The sequence below is a fragment of the Notamacropus eugenii genome, chromosome 2 (genome assembly GCF_028372415.1).
Source record: "Notamacropus eugenii isolate mMacEug1 chromosome 2, mMacEug1.pri_v2, whole genome shotgun sequence".
In the NCBI taxonomy this organism is placed as follows: domain Eukaryota; kingdom Metazoa; phylum Chordata; class Mammalia; order Diprotodontia; family Macropodidae; genus Notamacropus; species Notamacropus eugenii.
The window spans coordinates 356120232-356145474 of record NC_092873.1 but is presented as its reverse complement, the minus strand read 5'-3'; the positions used below and the strand labels follow the sequence as shown (position 1 = coordinate 356145474).

General features: G+C 42.5%; 1 long non-coding RNA gene across 2 annotated transcripts in view; it reads right to left on the bottom strand.

Annotated features, from left to right (window-relative positions):
• The window catches only part of LOC140528488 (uncharacterized), a 100051-nt gene that overhangs the window by 1915 nt on the left and 72893 nt on the right, over nt 1–25243 (bottom strand). The window lies entirely within an intron of this gene.

The window sequence follows — 25243 nt, the reverse complement described above, 5'->3', positions numbered from 1 at the left end:
TTAAAATAATCTAGTCCCAATATTATTTGTTATATGGAATGGATCTCTGGGAAGCAAGAAGGAGGGGGATACAGGGGGAAATTTTACCTCATCAGTAGAATATAAGCTCCCTGAAGGCAAAGACTTTTGTTTTTCTGTCTATATCCAAAACAACCAGCATGGTACTAGGTACAAAGTAGTTACTTAATAAATATTTTTAATTGAATTGGGAGACTCTGTGCCCAGGTGCTCAGGTCTGGGCTGAGCTGGAAGTGAAGGGGCATGTTGGTACCTGGAAAGAGAGCAAAAAAGAGAGGGGGAGGTGGAGAAACTGCTCCACACCCAAGCTGTGGTTTCTGGTGGGGCCCAGTGGCAACAGGTGAAGGGAAGTGTTTGTCACCCTCTTGACAAAGACAGTCAAACAAAAGCCCAGGTTAGGCAGGCTGGCAACAAAGGTGGCAAACAAACAAACAAAACCCATGACCTGTCATGGCGCCAGGGTCACAACAGCCATGGCAACTGATGGGGACCCCTGGAGTACTGTAAGGTGAGAGGGGGGCTCAGGTTTCATTCATTCATGCCCAACATGGTTACAACATACACCCATTCACGCCAGCCTCATAGACACATTCACACACACACACACATACATACACGTGTGGCCAGTGTACATACATTCATACAGTCCTGGCTGACTGAAATCTTTTGTGGAGGCCAGCTGCAGAACAAATATCTGGGGGAGGCAGGCAGTAGGAAAATAGGTTTCTTTTCACACCTCCAAATGTCTCCCCCAGTAGAATTTCATTTCCAAACATTAGCAGTAGCGGGCATCTTTCATTTGCCTATGTGACTCTCACCCCCATCAGACCAGATGTGCATCAGGCTGAAGGGCTTAAGAACACAGATCAATGAATGGATAGTAAACAAAGTCATTCTAATTCAGACCCTAGTCCCTAAAAGTGAGCTGACTGGGTAATATCCCAGGGAAAGAAGAAATCCCTGACACCTCAAGAAATGAGCTACCTTGGGAGGTAACCTTCAGAACTCCAAGAAAACACTAATGGACCACTTTAGGAGGATTTCAAGAGAGGACTCCTGTTCACTAGATGGCACCTATCTTGGAGGCAACTAGGTAATGTAGTGGATTGAGCAACAGGCCTCAGCTGGAGAAGGAAATGGCAAAGCACTCCAGCATCTATGCCAAGAAAACCCCAAATGGGCTCACAAAGAGTCAGACACAACTGAACAACTCTATCAACTATACCACACTGTCTCTCATCTTTCTCACTTATTACATTTTATTTTGATGTGATATGATAATAATCATAGTTAGCCTTTATCTCATTTGATGCTCACAACTTTGGGAGGCAGAAAGCTATTATTATTTACCTAATTATTAATTACCCTTTTTGTAGTTGAGGAAACCAAGGCAAATAGTGGTTAAGTAATTTGCCTAGAGTCACCTAGCTAGAAAGTAAGTGTCTGAGCTAAGATCTGAACTCAGATCTTCCTGACTCCAGGTCCCCCAGTAGAGAAAGTTTAGACTCTTACAACGAAAAAATCATTGATCCGGTCAAAAACAAGTGATAATTTTTTTTTTAAATATGAACAAAGTGGCTTGGTATATTAGAAAGTTCATTGGACCAAGAATCCAGTGTTTGGGGGTTTAGTGCTGACTCTGCCACAAATGGGAAAGTCCCTCTCCACCTCTGGCCCTTAGTTACATGAAGGAATAAGTGTGAATTATCTCTGAAGTCCTTTTTCGCTCTGACAGCACAGAATTCTAACTAGAATGGGAACTAATGCAACGGAATTCTTGGTAGAGGCTTAATGTCCAGTCTCAGATGTCTAGAAGCCCCTGGAGGCTTGCTGGGGAGGTGTAATGTGGTTTGGTCTGGGCCAAAAACCAGTTATGGGAGGAACAGCTGCCTCAGGGGTTACAGGAGTCAGTTGGGTCTTGGGGGGGAGGGAGCCTATGGAGAATGCTTAACGGTTAGCAGAGAAAAAAGAATTCAGGAAAGGCAAACCCTAGTTCCACAAATACCAGAGAGGCTGGAATGTGGGAAGAGAGCCATTTGAGGGAGCCTGAGGATGAGTCAGGAGAACCATACACACAGAAGCCAGGGCAAAGCAAGTATGACGGTCAAAGGTGACCACAATCATACAATCTTGTCGGAGTGAACAGTGAAGATAATTACCAGGGAAGAGGTCAAACAAGTTGGGATCTGGGAAAGCCTGACAATGCTACCGCCTGCATGACCTTGGGCATCACTTTTCCTCTCTAATTCTCTGTTTTCCTCGTCTGTAAAATGCTGGAGTTGGCCTAGGTGATCTCTCAACCCTATAATGAAGAGCTATAGGCTTCTGTTCCCCTTTTTTCACTCTCTATTCCCCCAACTCTGACCCAATAGGGCCTAGGTGTGCGGTCATGGGGGTGGTAGAGATTGACCCTACACTCCTGTTCCATCCCCCTTGGAAAAGCAGAAAGAAGAGCCCTTCCCATCCAGGAGCTGTACCTAGGATATATTTCTCCATAATTTAAAAAGAATGGAAAACTCTTGAGGACAAAGACTGCTTTATTCTTGATTTTGTATTCCCAGTATCTACCATAGTACCTAATGCAAGGAAGGAAAGAAAGAAGGAAGGAAAGAAGGAAGGAAGGAAGGAAGGAAGGAAGGAAGGAAGGAAGGAAGGAAGGAAGGAAGGAAGGAAGGAAGGAAGGAAGGAAGGAAGGAAGGAAATGAGGGAAAGACAAGGGAACATTTAAGTATTTACAATGAGCAAAACACTATGCTAAGCCCTGGGAATACATATTGAAAAAGTAAGACAGCCTGATCTCAAGGAACTCATACTCTAATGGGGAGAGTCAGTACATAAGGAAGGTTTTATAGCAGCAAGTCAAATGGAAAGAACTCTGGCCTTTCAGGCGCAATAGCAGAGCAGATGGTAACACCTCCTCGATAATGTCATTTCCACTGACAAAACCATGTTTCTGATGTTGAACCATTTGACAGTGCCAAGGGCTTTTTTGGTGTCAAGGACTTTCTTTCCTGGATTAGGTGACTAATAAATGCGTATTAATTGATTCCAGGAAGTGTTGCCCAACTGCTTAAATGAGTAAAGTTGAGGTCTCTCTACATACATACATGCTTTCCTTTACCCCCCTACCCCAACCCTTGGAGGGAAACACCACTAAAAGAAATTCCTGTATAGCAAAGAGTCCCATCTCTAATAACGGTGGACATCTGTATAGGCATTAAAAGCTGCAGGGACTTTCCACAGTTGATCCTGACCCTTATACCATGGGAGGTATGAACGGCAAGTATTATCCCTGCTTTACAGATGCAGAAACTGAGGCTCAAAAATGAAGTGGCGTCTTTGTGGGGCTCACAAGTGTCATAAGCAGAATCTGAACCTAAGTCTTTCTAACTCCAGGTCCAGCTCTCCAACTCTCTATCACCTCTCTTATAGGAGCACTACTAATTTATCTCTAACAAAAAGTGGTTCCTGAATAATTTTCTCTTCCTCTTTCTTTTTAAAAAGATTATTTGTTATAATGGATGGCTCTCTGGGAAGGGAGGAATGTAGGGGTGATATAAACACAGAGGCATCAATAAAATACTTTGGGGAGCTACAAACACAAAAAAAGTCAATAAAAATCTAATTTTAAAAAACCAAACTGTCAAGTCCTTTCAATGATATAGAATTTGGAGAAAACTCAGAATCTTAAAATGTGCATTCATTTAACCAGCATTTATTAAGTACACATACTATATTATATACATACTGTATATAAAGGGACCAGGGGAAGGAGCAAGCATTTGTTGTGTCAGGCACTATGTTAAGCACTTTACAAATATTATCTTATTTCATCCTCACAACAACCCCAGAAAGCAGGTGCTCTTATTTTTATTCCTATTTTACAGTTGCGGAAACTAAGGCAGAGAGAGGATAATTGACTTACAGCTAAAAAGTATCTGAGGCCACATTTGAACTCGTGTTCTATCCACTCTGCAACTCAGCTGCAAGTGCTTAGAGTATGCTGAGTCAGGTGGGGAAAGCTGGAAGTACAAATATGCCACAAGCTGAAAGAAAGTCCTTTCCCCCAAAGAACTTATGTTCTAAAGAGGAAAGTTGTAGTTTAACCATTTTGTCTCCGACTCTTTGTGACCCTATTTGGGGTTTTCTTGGTAAAGATACTGGATTGGTTTTCTGTTTCCTTCTCCAGCTCATTTGCTCTAAGGCAAACAGGGTGAAGTGACTTGCCCAGAGTCACAGGTAGTAAGTGTCTGAAGTCAGATTTGAACTCAGAAAGAGTCTTTCTGAAGCCAGACCTAGTGCCACCTAGCTGTCCTAAAGAGGGAAAACAATATATAATAAGAACATATTAATAATATTATATATTATGTGTATATATGTGTGTATGTATGTATATGTGTATATGTATGTGTGTATACATATACAGAGACATACACATACATATGTGTGTGTGTGGATATATGTGTGTGTGTATAGTTACAGGTACAGGGATAGGAGTAAGTCTGATAGAGAAAGTCTGAAGGGTCAGGAATCCCTGCTCTCAAGGAATTTATATTCTATTGGGGGAAACAGTAGGTACACAGAGAAGTAATTAAAGAATGCATACAAAGTAGAGATTGTTATATATACAAAGTAAATCTCCTAGTCATTGGACACTGAGTTAGGAAGGGGGCATTACTAGCATTAGGGGTATAAAATAGAATCAGGCTTCCTGCAGAAACTGAGCTTTGAAATTAGCCAGAAATGCTCCAAGGTGGAGGTGAAGAGCGAAGGCATTCCAGGCAGGAAGGACGACTTGTACAAATATACCAAGAAGGGAGGCAGAATATTGTCTCCAGGGAGCAGCAAGTTTGGTTGGAACGCAGAGTACATGAAGAAGAATTATGTGCCATAAACCTGGAAAGGCATTTGCCAGATGGTAAAGAGTTCTAAAAGCCATATATCATTGCCAGAACAACAACTCCCTCTCCCCCTCCATACACACACACACACACACACACACACACACACACACACACACACACACACTCATATGGTGCTTGCACCCACCCTCCTATCCAAAAAAGCACAAGGCTTCAGTCCTCAAGCAGGATTTTTATGAGACATGAAACTCCAGTCTGTACATAATTCTGATGAACCTATTATTTCAAAAACACATTATTTGGTGCTTGGGATAGCTCTGTGTGTACCCCTCCTCTTCCCCTCCCCCCCAAGATAGCCAAATCCTATAAACCCTAAGGCTGAATGGGGGACTGAAGAAATTCTGCTTCTGGGAAGTCTACCACCTATAATATTGGATGAGCTCTGTTTATTCATCTGTAATTGGAAGGTTTAGACCAGATGCTGTCCAAAGTTTCTTTCAGATCTGACATTCTATATAATTCCATAACCCTGCATAGAGGGAGCAAGGAGGAAATCTGGGAAAGAAAGCTCAGTTCCTTCAAATAGTGGGAGGAGAGAAAAGGTGGCCCTCCAGCAGGTTTTGGCAAAGGAAGTGAATTTAGAACAGATGATTTAAAAGCCTGGGGTTTGTGTGCCTTGGGGAAATCGTGGTTCCCCAAAGTCTGGTCCCATTCTCCCCCACCCCCACTTCCTCCAAGTGACAACGAATAACTCAAATAAACAGAAGAAGAGCTGGGGCTGAGAGGGATGGGGAAAGAGATGGCGGGGAGAGGCATGGCAAGGTTGGTATAAACAATCCCAAATTCCAGCAAACTGACTCTTCAGTGAATCCAGAGCTCAGGGTGAATGGTTACAACCTTCCCAGAATGCCCCACCCCACTCTCCCAAGTTGCTGGGCCACCTGGCAGATTGCCCAGGGGTTTAGGCCCTGCCAACTCCCTTCCCACTAGGCAGAAGTTAAACACATCTCGTTCCCCCACTAAAATCCCAGGCCCCTAGACCATTCGATTCAATTTAGCAAACAACTATTAAGCTTTTACTTTGTACTAGGCACTTAACCTATTGCCCTCTGAGAAAGAGACTGGTGTTTTCCTAGACTAGACTTATAGTTTACCCCCAGCCACTTTCACCCCCCTCACCACATCCCCCCAGCAGCTGGAAAGAATGGTCCTAAGGCAAAGACAGAGAAATGAAGTCTCCACTTTGGCCACAGTTTTCTCTGATTACTGAACAACTGTCCAAGGGGTTGGGAAGGCAGAGAGGAGACAGGCACATGCAGAAACAGAGAGACTGAGCTCTCTTGAGGGAGAAGAAGGGGAATGCAGAAAAGGAAATAGGTTTTATTGTGAACCTTCTCAGATTTACAGTCATTTACCTAGCTTCCTGGGAAACTAGTGGTGGCTGGGTTTCATCACCAGAGTCTGAGTCCCCTCTCGCCCTCCTCTCTGTCCCAGCCTGCCCTCCCTCAGATCCTGTCATCACTGAGCTGGTTCAGACTGAAGGCAGTTCTGTAGGTTAGCAGCGCCTTCCTGTGACCCCAGCAAGCAACTAGACACTGCAGTCCTGTGGTTAGTGACACCCGCAGAACCCTATGACCTGATTTATTTAGAAAGATCAGAAAGCATTTTGGGGGGAGGGGGGAGGTTTGCGGGACAGGAACAGAGGTACACACAGTGACCAGAAAAAAAAAACTAGCAGAATGGAAACTTTCTCTGTCTTCTTCAACAGGAAAGAAAGGTTAAGAGGAAGAGGCCAATTCATTCTCTGTCGAAAGCAGCATCAAGTCTCAGAGGTTAAAAAAAAAGTACAGAATAGTTTAGAGCTCTTCGGCTGTCTTTCCTTCAGCTCTCTCGTTGTGATGCTCATCTGACACTTTGAGACGATTCCCTGGTGACGTCTCTGTGTTCAATATCCTTTCGTGATATCATCCTAGATCTCTCTTCTCTTTCCCTGCCAAACTCCTAGAAAGAGTCAACACTCTCTGTGTGCACTTCCTCGCTATCCGCCCATTCCCACAGCCCCTCACAGTCTGGCTTCTGACCCCCTCCATCAGAGAACTGAAACTTCAGAGATTACCTATGATCTCCTAAAAGCTAAATCCCATGGATTTTTCTCAATCCTCCTCCTCCTCCTTGATTTCTGTCGAATTTCAATCCAGCTACCCGCTGGCTTGCTTCCTGCTCTTTATACAAGGACATTCAATCTCCCTACTCTGATTTGCACTGGCTGTTCTCCATGTCTGGAATGTTCTCCCCTACTCAACTACTGGTTTTCCCAGCTTCCTTTCAAGACTTAGCTCAAATCCTACTTCCTATTCCTACCACCACCACACAAATACACATTTGCTTCTGCCTTCCTTCTGAGATTCCCTTCCATTTACACAGGTATGTTCATAGTGACTATGTGCACGTTGTGTCTGTCATTAGACTATGTGCTCCTTGAAGGCAGGGATTCTTTTTTTGATCCTTTTTTTTTAAGCCAGTTAGGTGGCAGAGTGGATAGAGGGCTAAAGTCAGTAAGATCTGAGTTTGAAACTTGCCTCAAATATGTACCAGTTGTGTGACACTGGACAAGTCACCTCCTTCCACTTCCATTTCCAACTGTAAAAGGGGAATAATCATGAAACCTACTAATCAAATTGTTGTGAGGATGAAATTAATATTTGTAAAGTACTTGGCACATAGCAAGCATTTAATTGTCTGAAGACTCCAATCCCAATCTCTGTCTACCCTGTCCAAAATTCTCCTCCCTGACCACTACCCTGTATATATTGTCTTTCCCTATCAGAAGAGACTATCTTGTTTGTTTATATTGGTATCTCCAGCCTTAGCACTGTGCTTGGCATGTAATAAGCACGTAATTGAGGTAACTAGGTGGCACAGTGGGTAAGGGCACAGAGTCAGGAAGATGAGCTCAAATTTGACCTCAGATACTTACTAGCTGTATGCCCCTGGGCAAGTCATTTAACTTCTGTTTGCCTCAGTTTCCTCATCTGTAAAATGGGGTTGGATAATAATAGCACCTACCTCCTAGGGTTGATGTCAGGATCAAACGAGATGATAATTGTAAAGAGCTTACACAGTGCTTGGCACATAGTAAGTGCTATACAAATTACTGTTATTCATTATTAATAATATTGTAATTTACTAATAATTAATAATTAGTGATTTGTTGTTAACAATTCATTAGTTCTTTATGGTTTCTGTTTGTTTTCTTCAGCGCACCAGGAGAAGAAGATAATACTAGTTATTACGATCTCCATCTTGCAGATGAGGAAACTCAAATTCAGAAGTAGATTTGCCCAAGGTCACACAGGCCAGTAAGTGGTAGAGCTCAGATCCTTATACTCCAAGGTCAGTGCTTTTCTACTACTGTCAGTCAATCAATGAGTATGTATTGTGTCAACTATGTGCCAGTGCCAAGCAATGGGGATACAGAAAGGCAAAAAAAAAGTCAGAAGTCCCTGCTCCCTCCCCTGCCCCCAAGGTTAGCAGTCTAATGTGGCAGACAATGTGCACAAATAAGACATATAGAGGATAAAATGGGGATAATGACCAGAGGGCAGACACTAGCATTATGGGGGACCAGGAAAGGCTTCCTACAGAAAATGCAATTTTAGCTGGGACTTGAAGAAAACCAAGAGGCGGCAATAAGCAAATATACATTAAATGTATAGGTAAGAAGCAAGGATCTTTAGTAGAGAAAGGTTTGTATGCCAAATGAGAGCCAGACCAAAGACCTGAAACGGCACAACAATGGTCTGAAAGAGCAACATAAAAAGCCAAGAAACCAATCCACCGTAGGAAGCCATCCCCTAGCTTCTGGAAAAACCAGAAGGCTTAGCTGTATGTTAGACGCTAACATTAATTCTGCAGGGTGAGTTTCTCCAGCCACAGCTTTATATATTAGAATGGAGCAGACACAGACATGGCTTCATCCCTCTCTAGTTCCTTCTTATTCTTTGACCTCTGCTCAGGTTCTACCAGGGGCTTCATTGCATTAGGAAAATAAACGAGTGGAATCTGCTGCTGTCCTAAGCATAGCTGCAAGCCAGCTAAAATACAGAGAAAAGGAGAAGGAGAAAGAAGAAATTGACACCACAGAATGACTCTATCACCCTCAGCACTTGGATTCAGAGTTTGTATCTGAAATCCTTTTGTCTGGAGACCCATGGCTCTGACCACAGCTACTATGTCTTCTTTCCCTAGTGAGTATGGCCTCTTTGAAAATGAAGGACAAACACAATAACAACAATGGCCTTAAATGTAGATGCAGTGAACCCTTACCAAGATGGAGTGATCTGGGGAGTACCAGCTTAGGTCTTATGATCCCAGGATCATAGATTGAAAGCTGGAAATCCATCTACTCTAGCCCCTTCTCTCCCTTCCCTTCCCCCATTTTATAAAGGGAGAGAAACACTGTGGTCTTCTCCCACTGAACAATGATGGACCCAAATGGACAAACCAGAACATATCCAGATGAAGGTAATGAAAATGGTGGCTGATCAAGAAGCCAGGTCATACATGATGAGTAGTTGTGGTTTGTCCTTCATTCTCCAAGAGGACCCATAACATCAGGATGTTTTGATTTGCAAATGAATTGATTTTAAATGAAGAAGAGCTGTGCAGAGTCATCTGCCCCACTCTCTCCTCCAGAGTCATCAGAATCCAGTATCAAGACATTGATCAGGACCAGGATAAGTCATTAGAGGAGATAAGGAAATGGCAAGTCCAAACAAGAAAGACTTACAGGGACCATGTGACAAAATGATATTTGAGGGGAAAGTAATTTTGACTGGAGGTATTGCACAACCATAGATAATAGGCAGGAGAAGCATTCATCCTCCAGGATATACACAATGAAACCAAGGGGTTGACTCATAGATAGAACAGAGCTTGTTAAAGATGTCACTGCCTTTTCCAAGAACAGAGCTCCCATGGAAGCATCATGGAAAGTAGAAAAGAGATCTGTATGAGGTTGGGAAAAGAGGAGAGAACGTGGCATTTCTAGTCAAAGATGACTGGCTAGCCTCACAGAGTGGGGTTCACTATTGAATGACTTAGATGGGGAGGCTTAGTGCCAGGCAGTTAAACTGGCCAGCTAGCCAGTGTTTGGCTCTGCATGTTTGTGCCTCATTGAACATGCTGGAAACACCTTCATTTTCAGGTGTGCTGTTTAACAATTGATTGTCTGAACATCCCACACTTAGGACAGTGCCTGGCATACAGCAGGGATTAATAAATGTTTATTGATAGACAACACTTTCAGTTTAATCTGCATTATCCATATTTCCTCCATCACTTTTTTAAGTCTAGACAACCAACAAAACAATCAACTAAACCTGATTTTAAGCCTTTGCCATCTCTAAGGTGTAAATACTCACACTGAAATTTTAACTATCAGCTCTCTGGAATGGTTCTATTACACTGTGCCATTGTTATAATCTGCAGCTATGGCTCAGGTCAAGAAGGGGAAAGAGAAACAGATAATATCCAACCAAAAGAGATATTTGAGATATCAGTGATTGTTTGGTAATAGGGTACAGAAAGAGGTTGGCCAAATTAGTTTTCAAAATAATAATTCACATTTGTATAATATTTTAAGGTTTATAAAGTACTTTCCTAAAACTTAATGAGGAAGGCAGTGCAAGTATTTTTATCCCCATATAGAGATATAGAAACTGAAACCAAGAAAAGGTAAGTGACTTGCCCAGGGTCACACAGCTAGTAAACATAAGAAATGGAAACAAAAAAATGAAAAGAAATAAAGGCACAGGCCAGGCCCCTTGGATCATGGATAAAGGAAAGATCCTGGGCCTCTGGAAGTGGTGGAAATCGGCAAGGTCCATTTGTTCATTTAAAAATCTTTTATTAAACATGTTCCAGGTACTATGCTAGACCCTGGATTTACAGAGACAAAAATGAAACAGCTCCTGCCTTCAAGAAACTTATATTCTACTGGGGAGGGGGAGGAGGGACACCATGTGCATAAAAAATTAAGCACAAAAGATACAAAGCAATGTCGAGAAGGAGAGCATGAGCAGCTGGAAGGATCAAGAGAGGCTTCCTGTGGGAAGTAACCCTTGAGCTGAGCTTGAAGGAAAGGAAGGATTCCATGAGGCAGAGAGGAGGAGAGAGGGCTCTTTTTGATTTCTCTTGTGTATGTGAGAGGAGTAGGAGGAAAAGGAGAAGAAGGAGAAGAAGAAGGAGGAGGAGGAGGAGGAAAAGAAGAAGAAGAAGAAGAAGAAGAAGAGGAATCTGACCACATCCTCGTTTGTGCTCCCTTACCAATACAGACTACAACCCTTTCACTGACTCCATGTCCTCAGGTAAGACAACCTTTCAAGACTCAATTTCCTCAGTTGTAAATGGTGATAATATCTACCAAAAAGTATCATTTACTTCCCAAAGCATCAAATGAGTAAACATGTGAAGCATTTTGCAAGCCTTAAAGCACTGTAAGTGCTTAACATGCTTTTGTTAACTGACTCAGTTTTTGTTATTTTTGGATTGTTGTTGCATCAGTCAACAAACATTGATTAAGTACCTACTGTGTGCTTGGCACTGGGCCAAGTCCTGGAGACACAAAGACAGAAAAGAAAAAGTCACTGCCCTCAAGCAGCTTATACTCTACTGGAGGAAATTGCATGCATCTATAAAGGAAATGCAAGGCCATTTCAGGGGGAGGGATAATTGCTATGCTGATGATAAAGAATTTCTGTAGAAACCTCTGAAGAATTCATTAGCTAGAGGTAAGAGATGTGGTGACAAGCCTCTCCAGACTCAGTTGGGATGGCTATCAGGTAGATACATTATCTAGCTTGATCTGCCTGAGCTCCAAGTCTTCCTAGCCTGTCAAAGGAACTAAGACTACCTCTATACCAAGATAAAACACAAGAGGGAAACTTTAGTGGGAGAAGGTGGAGAGGAATAATAATAACTAATAAAAATCATAATAATTCATTTTGATAGCACTGGACAGTTAGCAAGTATGTACCTTCTAGCTCTGGTTGTGGCTTGGGCACAGAGACACTGTGAGTCCAAGCCTCAGTTTGTCTTTATGTTGTATATGTCTTTGCCCATCAGACTGGGGGAGCTCCCTGATGGGAAGAACTATGTTGCTTCATTGCAGGATTTAAGCTGGAAGTAGCCTTAGAGATTTTGGAGTCTGGTTGGTTCATTCTACAACAGCCTAAAGAGGTGAACTAATTTGCCCAATGTGACATGAATGATAAGCAGCAGTCAGGATTTGAACTTGACTCTAGATGAGACTGGGACCTTCCAGAACACAGGAATTACATCTCCCCCACTAGCTTATGTGGCCACAGAGAAGTGGTTCTTAGCTTGGGATCCATGAACCCTGGAGGGACTGTAGGTATATTTCAGGGGGTCTGTAAACTTGGAAGAGAAATATGTGTGTAACCTATTTGAACTTCCAGGAGCCAAAATGGCAGAGTGATAGATAAATGATCTCTCCTCCTCCCCTTGATGACCTTGAAAGAACCATAAAATATTTTCCCAGAAAAATCCTGGATCAGTGGGATCAGTAAAAGGGGCAAACAGTCTCATAGCACGTGAGGCTAGGAAAATTGCTAAGGTGGATTCCTCTTGTTGAGGTGGAGCACTAGAGCTGTCTCAGACAGCCCCACCTCAGCAAACCAGGAGGAGATCCAGAGCTCCAGCAGGGTGGAGCCTTGAAACCACCAACACCAGGACCCTAGGCGTGCCTCAGCACTCCAGGGGAAATGGGAAGACACTAGGGCAGCTGGGATCACCAACCACTGAGCTTGCCTTTGCTGTAGTAGCTCACCTGAGGAGATCTCCCCTGACAAGACCACCCCTCCCCCACACTTAACAAGGTAGCTCCAGGCCTAATCCGGGGGAAACACACGCGCACACACACACACACACACACACACACACACACACACACACACACACACAAAATAAAAGAATTCACCTGGCCTCTGCTTTCTCACACCAGTCAGCTCAGTACCAGGTTCTTTAGCTTCTAGCTGAAAGAACCAGAAGCCACAATACACAAAACATCATCATCATGAGTAAGAAGCAAAGCAGGAAAGAAAAGACCATAGAATCTTTCTATGGGGACAAGGACCAAAACACGAATACCAAAGAGGTCAGTATTGAGACTGTACTCCCATCTGAAACTTCAGAAGGCACTATGAACTGGTTGCATGCACAAACAGCACTCTTGGAAGAGCTGAAAAAGGATTTTAAAAGCCAAATTAAAGAAATAGAAGAAAAACTGGCCAATGATTTTAAAAGTATGAAAAAAGAATTCACTGAAGAGAACAGCTCTTTAAAAAGGAAAATTGGACAAATGGAAAAGGAAGCTCAAAACCTAACTGGGAAAATTGGACAAATGGAAAAGGAAGTACAAAAACTAACTGGAGAAAGTAATTCCTAAAAAGGAATAATTGGACAGGTGGAAAAGGAGATACAAAAGTTAACTGAAGAAAACAATTTGATAAAAATTAGAATTGGGCAAATAGAAGCTAATGACTCTATGAGACATCAAGAATCAGTCAAACAAAATCTAAAGAATGAAAAGATAGAAGGATGTGTGTATATTTTTACAAATATACACACATGTGTATACACACACACACACACACATATATATATATTCATTTCAATATAATTGGTTTCCTTTCTAATCCTATGCATTTCATTTTGTTCATTTAAAAGCATTTTGAGGAGGTGTCCATAGGTTTCACCAGATTGCCCAAGAGGTTCATGATACAAATAAAATATTAAGAACTCCTGGCTTAGAGTCTTGGGTTCAAGTAGCACAATTATGCCCATAGACCTAGATTTCTCTGAAGGCAAGGGGAAGGAATCTCAACCCAATAAGACTGGAAACTCTCTAAGAATAAGAACTGTCTTCCCTTTCAGACAGGGAGTGCTAGGGGACAAGAATTGGGTCTCCCCCATAAGACTGGGAGCTTCCCAAGGTTCCATTTTTTTCTCCTTCTTCTCTCCCTTCTATCAATCAACAAGTACTTATTAAGCACCTTCTGTGTGACAGGGATTAGGCATATGAGTACAAATAATGGAACAATCCCTACTCAAAAGGAGTTTGCATTCTAATGGGAGAGACATCAAGTACATATAAAAATATATACAGTATGAATATAAAATGCACATACACAAAGTAGTTAAATACACAGTAGTTTGGGAGGAAGGGCACGATCATTTGAGGGATCAAGAAAGACTTCCTGTAGAAAATGGTGCTGAAGCTGCAACATGGGGCAAAGGAAAGGCCCACAGTGGTCACCTGGGCCAGGCTGTCACAGTAAATGTCATTCAGTTCAGTGTGACAGGTTTCCATAAGGATCATAGGCTACTGAAGAGAGGATGTAGATAATTTTCTACTTGTTCTTATTTTCAAGCGTTGTGGCCACTGAGGCTTGACTAGTAATGAATGAATTATCCTGTTCCTTTCCTTGGACATTAGGTACCCATATTTTTTAAAGGGAACTTCTGACTCTGGGTTCTTCTCCCTTAAACCTGCAAGCTTGCTGTTCTCGCAGGCTGAGCTCCTTAAAGAAAGAAAAAAACAAACCCATTTAGTGGTCTATAAATTAAATGAATGACATAGCCCACTCTGGAACAAGGCTGCCTGGGGCCCCATTTGATCAGAAGCCTGGAGAACAGCTCTGCCCCTCCCCCAAGAATTAGTGTCTTGAAAAATCATCAGCAGACACTGAAGCAAAGCTGGGAGGCAGCTGCTTCATTCTCATGCTGGGTTTGTCCCTACCCCTGAGCCCATCCATATCCTGGATTGGAGAGCCCATTCCCAGCTCATTCCAGGGGGAGCATGATGGACGAAGACAGGAGTGCTGCAGAGGCTGCAGCCCCATCCATCACTGTAGGCAGATGGGGGCAGGAAGGAACCCTGGAAAGGAAGCTTGCCATGGGAGGTAGGGCTAAAATCACAAAAATCAGAATTAAAAACTCAGCCATAACTAGACCCAAGAGACAGTGTTGTTTTAATCGACAGAGCTTGACTGGGAAGACCAGGGTTCCAGTCCTGCCTCTCACCTGTACTGGCTATGTGACCTTGGGCAAGTCACAATCTCCCCTCACTCTAGGTAACTCTCTAAAATTATAAATTGTGGAAAAAATATCAACCTGCATTGGTACAGACAATTCCTTAGGCTAATTAAATCAGAGGTTCTTTCCCTAAATAGAAGCATGAATAAGGATGTCTTCCCCATCACTGCTACATTGATACCATATCTTCTTCATGTCCATCCAGCTTGGTATATTATTTAGCAGATGCATCCTGGGCTCTAACCTGGGCCCTTTTCTCTCTACATCTTCTCTCCTAATGACCCCACCTGCTCCAGTATGTATAATCATCCTTCCTATGCAAATGATTCCTAGATCTCATATAGCCTATTCTAACTTCTCCTCTGAGCTAAAACTCATAGCTTTTCATCAGGTTTCATCTCTCATGATTTCCCTGCAGGATTTGATGCTCCTCCTGGTTCTTTCTTTCCTCCCTGGATTTTTGTGACACTTCTCTCCTCTGGTTCTCATCCTACTCAGTCTCCTCTGTAGAATGTAAAGTCAGAAGTTTTGCCACTTATTTACCTGTGTGACCTTGAGCAAGTGGCATCACCTCTCTGGCTCTCTGTAAAATGAAGGGCTTGGACTAGATGGCCCCTGAGGTGTCCCTCCTTTTAAATCTATGATCCATTTATCAAACCACCCAAGAGTGAGCATTACCCCCTAGAGCTCCCTCTTGGGTACTCTTCACTCTCTTGATAATCTCAGCTTTCACAGGTTCACTTACATTTGTACAGATGACTCCCATCTAATCTTAATCTTGTTCCTGAGGTCCTGTACCACATCACTAACTGTCTGAACAGACAACTCCACTTGAATGTCTCATGGGGGTCTCAAACCCCACATGTCCAAAATAGAACTCCTTGTCTTCCCTCAAAACCCGCCCCTAGTCCTGATTTGCCTGTTTCTGTTGAGGAAACCACCACCACCACCACTACTGCTGTTGCTGCCGCTGCTACTAATAATAGATACAATAATAATAAGTAGCATTTATATAGCATCTACTATGTGCCATGTAATGTGCTAAATGCTTTCTAAATGTAATTTCATTTGATCCTCACAACTTGTTATTATTATCCCCATTTTGCAGACGAGGAAATTTAGGCAACAGAGGTTAAGTGATTTGGCCAAGGTATCATAGTCAGCAAGTATCTGAAGCTGGATTTGAATTCGGGTCTTGCTGACTGCAGACCCAGAGCTTTATCCACTGAACCACCCATCTCTGCCATCACCCATACTCCTAATCTTGGAGTCATTTTCAGCTCTTCCCTCTCCCCTACTCTACATTTCCAACCAGTTGCCAAATATTTTCCATTCTACCTCAATATCTTCCCCATTCATCCTCTTCTTCTACTATAGAACCATCACCAAAGTTCATGTCTTCATTAACTCTCACACAGACTATTACAATAACTTCCCAAATGGTCTCTCTGCCTCTCAGTTCTCCCTTCATTAATCTGTCTTCTACACAGCTGGCATTCCTAAAGCATAGGTCTGACTATGCTACTCCCTCTCTCAAGAAGCTTGAATGGCTCACTCTTGCCTCTAATATAGAACTTCTTAAACTGGCCCATGAATCATTTTTAGAAATATGTATTTTATAACTGTATTTTAATATAATTGGTTTCCTTTATAATCCAATATCTTTTACTTTATATATTTAGAAATATGATTCTGAGGAGTCCGTAGGCCTCAGCAGACTCCCAGAGGGATCTATGACAGAAAGAAAAAGTTAAGACTCCCCTACAATAGTACAAAATACAAACCCTTCTATTTGGTGGGTAAATAAAGCCTTTCACAATCTAATCCCTGTCTACACTTCTCCCAGACTTAGTATACATTATTCCTCATCATGTACTTTACATTTCTGCCAAACTGGCCTAACTGTTGTTCTGCATATAAAGACATTCCATGTGCCACCTCCATGTCTCTTTGTACTTGACCCCTACCCCAGCCAACCCCTCACCACCACCTAGAATGCATTCCCTTCTCATATCTGCCTCTTGGAAAGTTCAGCTTTCTTCAAAGCTCAGCCTAAGTGACAACTTCTATATAAGATCTTTCCTGATTCCCACCACCTTCTCTTCACCCCAGCTGCTAATACCACATAAACATACTTCTCTAATTACCATATATTTACTTTGTATATTTTTTGCATTTACTTATACGTAGACATGTGGTTTCCTCCATTAGAAGGTCCCTTGAGGGCAAAGATCTTCATTTTTTTTTTTTGCCTTTTTTTGCCTATCACCTAGGAAAGGGCAGACATTTAACAAATGCTTGTTGATTGGTTGACTAATTAATGGAACAACTTAATCACTTCTTTCCTTTAGTCTGGATATAAATCAGTTTTTTCAGTCATATACAACTCTTCATGATCTCATTTGGGGTTTTCTTAACAAAGGTACTGTAGTGGTTTGCCATTTCCTTCTCCAGCTCATTGTACAGATGAGGAAATTGAAACAAACAGGGTTAAGTGACCTGTCTAAGGTCACCCAGCTAGTAAGTGTCTGAGGCTGGATTTGAACTCAGGAAGGTGAGTCTTCCTGACTCAAGGCTTGGCCATAAATCAATACTAGTAACTAATTTAGGACTGAGATTTAGAAATAAGTGTGCACAGAGTACAGATTAGACACTCCACTCATGCTCTATGTATGCCTATTGGCAGGTGTGGATACACGGGGAGCTGTAATCACAACCCTGCACACAGGCAGCCCAGGCCATAGGGTCATCTTCTCACTAGAAGCAGCAGTGGGATTTGTCAGTCTCCTGGGTGTCTGAGCTGCCTTTTAAGGATCACACTGCTCACCTCCTGGTATGAGGAAGGAGCTAGAAAAGGTATCCTAAAAATTGTCTGCTTACCCATCCCTGGCATGATAACTGCAGCAGGTGGTCAAAGAAAAATCTTATGATGACCTGGAGACCCTTATCATCAATGTTCTAAAAGACGACAAGTTTATAATTCTGGGTGACTTTAATGTTAAAATAGGTTCAGACTACCAGGCATGACAGGGAGTCCTTGGGAGGAATGGAGTTGAAAACAGCAACAGCAGTGGTCACTTACTACTGAAGACTTGTGTATCTCATGACCTTCTCATCACCAACACTGTCTTTCTGTTTACCTAAATGCAATGAAACTTTGTGGATGCACCCTGGCAGCAAACATTGTCATTTAATAGACTCTGTGATTGTAAAGAGAAGAGACAAACATGATGGGAGAATGTCAAAGGCAACATGTGGCACAGAGTGCTGGACTGATCGTAGACTTATCCTCTCCAAGCTAAATATTCACATTCAGCAAAAGTAGCAGCCTCAGACTACCAGAAGAATTAATGTCAACAGATTGGTTGGTTTGTTGTTCTCCTTCGTCTTCAAAGAGGACCAAAATGACATTACCATGATAAAGTGAAATTTCAGTGTGTCTGACTATGACTGATCAGATCAATACGAGTTCAGAATGCTCTACCACAGGTCGGGCACAGATAGTCCATGTGAATCTTTGAGGTGGATATCCCAAATTTACACATCCTGCATTCACTTTGTGCTGTCACAATTCTGCTTTGCTCAAAGAGCACAGCACCCTTTCTGATGTGGGCACGCCATGCTGAGAGGTCCTGTGCCAGTGTCTCCCACATTGTATAGTCAAATCAAAAGTTCTTGAGAGAAACCTTGAGAGTGTCCTTGTATCATTTTTTCTGGCCACCATGTGATCACCTGCCCCATGTAAGTTCTCCATAAAATAGTCTTTTTGGCAAGCGTACATTTGGCATTCAAACAACATGGCCAGCCCATCGGAGTTGCGCTCTCTGAAACATAGTTTGAATACTTGGCAGTTCAGCTCAAGCAAGGAGTTCAGTGTTTGGTACCTTATCCTGCCAAGTAATCCACAGAATCTTCCTAAGACAGTTCAAATGGAAGCAATTCAGTTTCTTGGCATGGTGATGGTAGACTGTCCATGTTTCACAAGCACATAACAATGAGGTTAGCACAACGGCTCTGTAGACCTCTCAGACATTGAACTAGCTCTGGCATTGCATACATCAACTTCATTGTCAGTGTGTACATCCCTGGAAAGTATGCTACCAAAGTAAGTTAACTTATCCACAGCATTCAAAACTTCTCCATTTGTTGTAACCAATAGTTCCACATATGGATGGTGTGGCTTAGAGCACTTCTCTGAGAGGGAACAGTTCGTTGTTAACTTGGAGGAGAAATTGAGCCAACACACAGTTGGCAACAGTGGAAGAGAAAAGGAATAGGCAGCTTTCAGAGACTTGGTGTACAGCACTGCATTTGCTCTTCTGGGTCAGAACACTGGCAAATGTCATGACTATGTCATGAAATTCAGAAGCCACTAAATGAAAAAAAAGAGAACTCCACAAGGTTTAACAGAAAGATAGTACCCCATCACTAAGAATACAGTATTTAATTCCATCAGAAGTAAAATACGAGCAAAGCTTTGAAGGCAGATGAAATTCAGTTTTATGCTGATAGTAACAATCCAAAGCACTTTTATGAGCCCGGAAGGCTACTTGTGGACCAAAGACCTACGGTGCATCTCAACTACCCAGTGTTTTTGGAGCCACATTAATTAGTGATAAGGACATGATTCTAGAGAGATAGACTGAATATTTCCATAGTGTTCTCAACAGACTGTCATCAATCATGGCTGAAGCCACTGATCATTTACCTCAGGTTGAAATCAATCCCACCCTAGCTCAAGTTCCAACTGAAAAAAATGTTTTGAATGCCATTAGGCTCCTTTCATGTGGCAAAGCCCCTCGTGCTAATTCTATTCCAACTAAGATTTACAAGGTAGGAGTCCATTGCTCCTACAAAAGCTGACTGAAATTTTCCAGGTTATATGGCAAGAGGAAGTTATCTTCCAGGAGTTCAAGGATGCCTCCACTGTACATCTCCATAAAGATAAAGGAAATAAATTATCCTGTGATAATCACAGTAGGGACTCTCTCTTAGTCACTGCTGGCAAGATTCTTGCCAGAGTCCTCCTTAATAGTCTGATCCTTCACTTAAAAGATGGTCATCTACCTAAGGACCACCGTGGCTTCAGAAAGGTCCAAGGAATGGTTGATATGATGTTTGCTGCCTGACCACTTCAGGAGAAATGCCAGGAACAGAACAGAAGTCTATACACCATATTTGTAGATCTGACCAAGGCCTTTAATATTTTCAGTCATGAGAGGTTATAGAAAATTATGTCAAAATTTGGTTGCCCAGAGAAGTTTATCAACATTATATATCAGTTTCATGATGGCATGCTTGCCCGGAATCTAGATAATGGACAATGCTCTGGTGCGTTCCCAGTCACCAATGAGTAAAACAACATTGTATGCTTGCTCCCATGCTTGCCAATATAATGTTTTCAGTCATATTGTCAAATGCCTTCAATGAGAACAAATAAAACACCGAGGTTAGTCACCATGCTGATAGCAGATTCTTCAACTTGAAAAGGCTACAAGCTGAGAATAAAGTGGAGGGAGTGTGGATGCATGAATTTTTTTTGTTTGTTTGCAGATGATTGTTCACTTAATGAAACCTCTGAAGCTGAGATGCAGTGAAGTATGGATCAATTCTCTATTGCTTGTGATAATTTTGGCCTTACAATACCAAGAAAATACAGGTGCTCCATCAGCCACCACCACACCATCCGTATGTGGAACCATCAGTTACAGCAAATGGGAAAGTTTTGTATACTGTGGATAAGTTCACTTACCGTGGCAGTATACTTTCTATGGACATACATACTGATAATAAGGTTGATGTATGCATTGCCAGAATTAGCTCAGTGCTTGGGAGACTCCAAAAGGAAGTGTGAGAGAGTAGAGGTATTAGACTGACTACCAAATTGAAGGTCTACAGAGCCATTGTGCTGACCTCATTTTATGCCTGTGAAACCTAGGCAGAATACTAAGTCCATGTCAGGAAACTGAATCACTTCCATTTGTATTATCTTAGGAAGATTCTGAAGATCATCTGCCAGGATAAGATGCCAGACACCGAGGTCCTGTCTCGAATTAAATTGCCATTCAAACTCCGCTGAAGAGAGAGCAGCTAAGATGGGCTGGCCATGTTGTTCAAATGCCAAACATACATTTGCCAAAAAGACTATTTTATGGAGAACTCACACAGGACAAGTGCTCATGTGGTAGTCAGAAGAAGGGATACAAGGACACTCTCAAGGTCTCCCTTAAGAACTTTAGAATTACATGGGAGACACTGGCACAGAACCAATCAGCATGGCATGCCCACATCAGAAAAGCTGGTGTGCTCAATGAGCAAAGCATAATTGAAGTAGCTCAAAAGAAACACAAGATATGCAAATATAGAGTATCCACCCCAAATGTTCACGTGGACTATTTGTGCCTGACGTGTGGCAGAGCATTCCAAGCTCGTATTAGTCTGATCAGCCATAGCTGGACACACTATCACTTGACTCTAACACAGCAATGTCATTTTGGTCCTCTTTGAGACCAGACAACATCTACCACCACCATATATGCCTATGGATTTAGAGCAAGAAGGTAACTCAAAAGTCATCTAATTCAATCTCTTCAATTACTAGATAATGAACTGAGGCCCAGAGATCAGCCAGCTTGCTCAGAGTCTTTGATCCAATGACACTGGCCTCCTTTCTGTTCCTCTGCAAGATACTCCATGTACTAGCTCTGAGCATTTCCCCTGGCTATGCCCCATTCCTAGAATACTCTCTCTCTCTCCTTGTCTTTACCTCCTAACTTCCCTAGCTTTCTTCAAGTTCCATCTAAAATCCCACCCTCCACAGGAAGCCTTTCTAATCCCCCTTAATGCTACTGACTTCCCTCTATTGATTTTCTCCAGTTTATCCTGTATATATATTGTTTGCAGGGCAACTACGTGGAGCAGTTAAATGTGTGTGTGGCATGGTTTGAACTCAGTAGATAGAGTACTGGGTCTAAACTCAGGACAACTCTTCTTCCTGAGTTCAAATCTGACCTCAGACACTTACTAGTTATGTGACCCTGGGTAAGTCACTTAACCCTCAGTTTCCTCATTTGTAAAATGAGCTGGAGAAGAAAACAGCAAACTATTCTAGTATCTCTGCTGATAAAACCCAAAATGGGATTATAAAGAGTAAGATATGACTGAAACAAGTGAACAACAACAACAATCTTGTTTCTATGTAGTTGTTCTATATCATCTCCCCCAAGAGACTGTGACCTCCTTGAGAGCAGGGACTATTGCCTTTCTTTGTATACCCAACGCTTAGAATAGTACCTGGAACATAGTAGTCACTTAATAAATGTTTGTTGACTGAGTGACCAATATCATGCAGATAGTGAGGAGCAGAGGTAGAATTTCAACCAAGGTCCTCTGACTCCACTGTGCCATGCAGTTTCTGTGAAAACCTACTAACCAAGTCAATCATATACTGAACTACTGGCAACTGTAGATGGAATAAGACTGGAAGAAGGTAGAACTTCTTCCTCCTAAAATACCAAGAATCATATAAAAAGGAAAGGATAGGGGGAGGAGATACTCCACATGATGACCTAGCAACCTGATTCCTTTCCTTCAGTTCTTTCCACCCAGTCCTTTCCACTAGAGACATAACTAGAGTAGGTGACCGGAGCTCTGAACCAGATGGCAAAGTTATTGGGCACTAGCATCACATGCAGAAGTCACAGAGAGTGGCATCTAACTAATGGAAATAAGAAGCAACCAAATGGTATAGCAACTACGATTCAGCCCTACCTTCTTTCCTGCCCATGTTTGGCTGCCTTTCTCAGAAGCATTTGAGGGCACGTGTAGCATTGCTTCCCTGGGTGCATTTTGTGTTGATTGTCCCATGTGAAAAAAATCATAGTTACTAGAATCACAGAATTCCGTCTCAGGTTGGGGAGACACCCAAATGCCTTGCCCAGGTTCTGTTGTGAGTCTCTGGAGAGGGAGAGAGGTAACTATAGAAAATAAAAAAAGATTTGTCACTTATAAACTTGGGCAGTGAATTATTCTGTTTGTATGTTTGTTTTCCCCTCCCCAGGTGGGGAGTCTAGGACGACTGCCTTTCCTTGTTTCCCCTTAATTGAGAAGCCACATCTAGTTACCGAAGCAGTTCCATCACAATGCAACCCATCATTCAGAAGGGATTTTCTGATTGGCTAAGAGGAAGAGGAGATTAAATCTCCAGTTAAAAAACAGGAACCCAAGCTGGTTTGGAAGTACGCTGTTGGGAAGGCCCACTAAAACACCAGCCTCCACAGAATCAGGACCAGCCAAACTAGGCATGGGGAATTTTAGTTAAGAATTAGATTAGAAAGCTGAGGTGCCGCTCAGTCTGGGACCAGGGAGATTTCTTAATTACCTCACTCTGGCATATTATTTCTGAATTTGTACGGTCTCTTTTCTTTCCTAAATTAATCCTAGGAAACACAATTTGTGGTCTGGAGCATGTAGACACTGAGGGGGGATAAAGGAAAAAGGGAAAGAAAGTAGGTGCTTGGGACTACAATACTGAGAGACCTCTCCTCAGCCTCAGTGTCCTCTGTAAAATGGGGATAAAAATAGCATTGGGTCATGCTTTTAGAACTGGAAGAACTCTCAGCAGCCCTCAGGTTCAGCCTTCCCTCCTCGTCTCATTTTGCAGATGAGGGAAGTTGAGGCTTGGAACAGTTAAATGACTTGCCCAGAGTCCCAGAACTAGTGAATGTCCGAGGCAGGATTTGAACTCTGGTCATCACTGTGCTACCTAGCATCTTCTTCTTAGGGTCGGTGTGGAACAAAAGAGATCAGTTAATAAATATTTGTTAAGCATCAATTACCTGTCTGGCACTGTAAATATAAAGAAAGGTAAAGGGCAGTCTGCTCTCAAGGAGCTCACAGTCCAGTGGGGGAAACACAACACATAAAAAGAAGCTGAAAAGCGGGGTGGAGATGGCTGGGCTAGGTATTTGATGAAGGGGCATGGTGAAGTCCAGAGGAGTGTGGTCAGGTGGGAAATGAAGGAAAGGCTGACCTGAGAAGCCTCATTAAATGGAGGATCTGGGAGGAACTCTCCACTCTTCATAATGAAAGGCATTGAGAGAGGTCCCAGAGCAGGGGATACTGACAAAGTGTGAGTTTCAGACTTGATCATAAAGATACTATGTGTATTTGCTGTTGTTATTACTACAGATTTGCAGCTAGAAGGGAGCTTAGAGATCATCTAGTCTCACCTTTCATTTTTACAGTTGAGGATACTGAGGCAGGCATTAAATGACTTGCCCAGGGTCACACAGCTACTAAGTGTCTGAGATGGGATTTGAACCCAGGTTTTCCTGACTCTAAGACAGCTTTCCATCCATTTCACCCCCTAGCTACCTCTAGGGGATGGCACTAGCAGATGAAGGGACCAGGAAAGGCCCCTAGGAGGTGGTAGTGCTTAAAGAGAGTCTTCATAGAAGCCAAGAACCCTAAGAGTAGGAAGATGGGAGAGAGAACATTCCAGGCATAGACATGGGAACATGTTTAAGAAACTGCGAGTAAGCTGGCATACATAGTTGGATTGTAGGGAGCATAGAGGGAAGTTGGGTTCAAATCCCAACTCTATTTCCTCCAATAGTTGTGTGACCTTGGACAAGTCACTCCCTCATATCCATGCAACTATTTTTATCCCAGGTGAAAACATTCCTAGTTAAGGCTTTAGAATTCAGGTGAGGGAATCTGTGACCCTCTAGGTCCTCCAGTACAGCTTTTTGACTGAATCCAAACTTCACAGAACAAAGCCCTTTAATAAAAGGATTTGTTCTGTAAAACCTGGTCTTAGTCAAAAGGCCACACCCATGGACCTAGAACACAATATGTGGCCTCGAGGTTGGAGATTCCCCACCCCTGCGTCTAGATAATTGAAGAAACCAATGACCCAGGGAGTAAGCCTGGGGATTCACCAAAGCCTAAGGCTTAGGTTTTATTCTTGCCCTGTTGGTCTCTCTCACTCCTCTGCTCTTCCCTAGATAAAGAACAAGGCCAGAAGGGACAATCAAAAGGACGACCTGGACTTTAAGCAAGGAGTCTCAGTGCCTAGTCCAACAGATGTCCTATACCTTGGGTGCAAGGTCACGAAAGAATGAACCCGAGGGATTTCAGAAAAACCTATAAAGATTTACACAAACTGATGCAAAGTGAAATGAGCATTACTAGAAGAACATTGTACACAGTAACAGCAGTATTGTATGATGGTCAACTGTGAATGA